Consider the following 3,743-nt stretch of genomic DNA (forward strand, 5'->3'; position numbering starts at 1 on the left):
GGTTTTTATATAATTTTCAGATTTTTATTAGACTTTGAACTTGCTGTAATTTCATGTATAAGAGTGTATTTTAAGGTTTTTATGAAGAAAAATTTAAAGAACTATATATAAGCCTTTAATTTTAACAAAAGGGAAGGTTTTAAAGTGTTGTTTGATTTGGATTTTGAAGGTTTTAAAGTAAGTTAGTATTGCTGTAAATTTGATTGATTGGGTATTGATTGAGATGTTATCATTTGGCTTAGGAGAGGAGTTTATTGAAGGTGATTTCTAGTTAGTAAAGTGGCATACCAATTCGTTTGCTCAAGGTACGTACAAGTTACGAAACCTTTCTTTTAGGTGCATGTTTAAGGACGACGGATCGAGAACTTAGTATCATGTATAGGGATGACTGAGTTAAATTGTTTGGTTATACATTGTGAATTTCGTATGACGTGCACTATTTTATATTGTAAGTATTATTTGTGCTCTAATTATGCAAGGTGCGCTTAGAGGCAAAGGTATGTGATTGGTTAAATGACTTAATTATTACTCATTCATGATTTAATGAAATAGGATGAGTAAAGGAATGGTTCATGTCTTATAAGACAAGGTTAAGAGTTTGGGGTGCCTTATGCACTCAAGGTGTTTATACACCGAGGTAGTAAAGGAATAAATAATAAATGTTGCTTGCCACTAATAAATCAAGAATTGAAATTGAAAAGTTGTTTTACTTGATTGAATTGATATTGGATTGATTGAATTGTTATGCATATGAGTCATCTCCAAGTCTAAACCTGTAAATCACGTAAAGTGAAAGATGGATGAGCAATAAAACTCTGGATTGGTGCACTTCTGGAGTAATGACAATCAGGGGTTGGGGTACATGGGGTATTAGCCGTGTACTTTTCTCGAGGCCGTCTGATCTACGAGTCTCTTATTTCAAATATTTTTCAAAACTAGGAGTTAGGTGAGATCTCATACTAACTACGGTCACGGAGTCGCGCCCGTGGTCGTTGGATGTTTATTGATGTTTCCGAAAGGAGGCATGGGGTTTTTCTTTTATTGATGTTCCAAATGGAGCATGGGTTGGACAACCTTGTCTATTGCGTAATCCAATGAATAAAAATAATGATTTACCTATTATTAATTAATGGAGTCTTAGCAATATAAATAGTTGAGTCGTGTGTTGAGTCTATAATTTAATGATGCATGATGATTGATTATTGGTAGCATGTTATGGATTTCTTAATTTATTTTGCAGCTTGTATGTACTCAGCTTTGCTGATTGCGTGCTTTGTGTGTCTTTCTTTGGTCATGGCCTTCGCCTTTCAATGACCCTGTGACGATCCAATTTTTACACTTGTAATATTGGGGAGCAGAATTATCACAGGTTCTTACACATGCAGCATTCATCAGGGTTGTGGGATCTTGAGTAGAGAGTTGGTTGTTTGCATTTTATTTCTTTTGCAAGTTTGAATTTATTTTAATTCGATTTTATTCGACACTATTTCTTTTGGGTTTGAATTTATTTGAACACTGAATTTAATCACTTACTACTTTTATTGGGTTTTGAATAAGGGCCTTAATGGTTCCAATTTGTATGACTTAATTTGGTTTCATTCGTTGGTTTTGAAACTTATTTATAACTGATTTAGTTTTTCCGCTGCTATTTTCTGATAAAGCCTTAACGTTTGAACACGTGGCGGTAGCACGCCAGTAATTCTCTTGAATATTGTTCAGGGTCCTCACAGGTTTAAAGAGAGAATTATTGGGGTGTTACAACCACCACCTCCACCTCGCAAGCTTAGCGATTATTCGCAACCATCCCTGACGGATTTTCCACATCTTTCTCCTACACCCGATCTCGAGGGAGTCCAGTTCGAGATCAAGCCCCAGTTCATAACGATGATAGAAAGAAAGCAATTCAGTGGAGCTAAGGGTGAAGATCCTAATCTTCACATTGCAGATTTCTGTCAATACTGCAATACTATTAGGCAAAATGGGGTAACGCAGGACCAAATCAGGGAGATTCTTTTTCCCTTTTCTTTATGTGGAAAATCTAAATTATGGTTTAATGGTTTGAATAGAGCTGCACTTGGTATTACTAACTGGGAGACTCTTGCTTTAAATTTTTATAATAAATATTACCCTGCAGAGAAAACAACTTTATTGAGAAGTGCCATTCAGAATTTTGCCCAGGAGACAGATGAAGCATTATATGAAGCTTGGGAAAGATTCAAGGATCTGCAGAGGGAGTGTCCCCACCACAATTTGGCAAAGTGGCAGTTGATTCAAGCCTTTTACAATGGTTTAGGAAATGCATCTAGGACAATTTTAGATTCCGCAGCTAGCGGTAGATTTATGAATTTAAATGTTGATGATGCAGGTCAGGTTATTGAAGATATGGCAATCCATAATTCCCAATATGGGAATGCTAGAGGTTATGCTAACAAGGGCAAGCATCATGTTGATTCAGTAACTCTATTGCAAGCCCTGCTTACTTCTATTTGCCAGAAACTAGACAACCTTACTACTAACAATCCTAATTCTGTTGCTAATATTTCTGCTGTTTCTAATAATGCTAATGATGCTTTCTGTGAAAATTGTGGAAGTGTAGGTCATTATGAACAAGATTGAAGGAGTTCAATGGAGCAAGTTAATGCTTTTCAAACCTACAAGCAAAATAACCCATACTCCAATTCCTACAATCCTGGCTACCGGAACCATCCCTACCTATCTTACCGTAGCACCAATGTTCAAAATCCTCCACCTCCACACCAACCACAACAAGCACCCTCTCCACAGCAAAAATATTATCACCCTCATGCTAACCAGAAACCCCCATCACAAGCCCCTATTACATCTTCTGACCCTGCTTTATCAGAAATTAGGGCAATGCTGACCAGTATGCAAAAACATATGGAGAGTAGAGACTAACAGATTGACTCTATTATAGCCCATAATAAAGTCATGGACACCCAAATAGCCCAATTGTCCTCTACCCTTCAATCTCGCCAGCAGGGAGCTTTACCAGCGCAGGGAATCCAACCTACGGATCATGCTAATGCAATCACCCTAAGGAGTGGTTCACACTACGATGGGCCCCAAATGCCCAAAGAGGATGAACCTGATTTAATTAATATTGCTAATCCTGATTCCGTTGTACCAATTTCCCCTGCAGGGCTGCAGGGTAAAATTCCTGACACTAATATTTTTGATGATTCATTGCAGGGTACAACCTCAGGGAAGGATGCACCCCAGGGGAAGAGTAGGGAAGCACCACCAGTTATCAAATTACCATTCCCTAATCGCCAACTAAAGACTAGGTTGGACAAGCAGTTTGGTAAGTTTCTGGAGGTTGTTAAAAATTTGCAGGTAACGGTTCCTTTTACTGAACTTATTACACAGGTTCCTGCATATGCTAAATTTATGAAAGATATTTTGACTAGGAAGAGGGCCTTTAATGAAGTAGAAACTGTAGCTTTTACTGAGGAGTGTAGTGCATTGTTACAAAATAAATCTCCCCCGAAATTAAAGGATCCTGGTAGTTTTTCTATCCCTTGTCATATTGGTAATGTCTTCATAGATAAAGCATTATGTGATTTGGGTGCTTCTGTTAGTGTAATGCCATCGTCTTTTTGTTCTAAATTGAATATGGGTGAATTAAAAATTACTAATATTACTTTGCAAATGGCAGACCGTTCTGTTAAATATCCCCTAGGTATTTTAGAGGACGTCCCTGTTAGAGTTGGTAAATTTTTCAT

General features: G+C 37.4%; 1 non-coding gene across 1 annotated transcript; it reads right to left on the reverse strand.

Annotated features, from left to right (window-relative positions):
- Window positions 1-2,145: 2,145 nt before the first annotated feature.
- LOC145596320 (small nucleolar RNA R71) lies at window positions 2,146-2,252 on the reverse strand. The gene has a single exon (XR_014103165.1). It is a non-coding gene; the product is annotated as a small nucleolar RNA R71 (small nucleolar RNA).
- Window positions 2,253-3,743: the final 1,491 nt, after the last annotated feature.

This window comes from Chenopodium album, chromosome 19, assembly GCF_948465745.1.
Source record: "Chenopodium album chromosome 19, dcCheAlbu1.1, whole genome shotgun sequence".
NCBI classification, from domain to species: Eukaryota; Viridiplantae; Streptophyta; class Magnoliopsida; order Caryophyllales; family Amaranthaceae; genus Chenopodium; species Chenopodium album.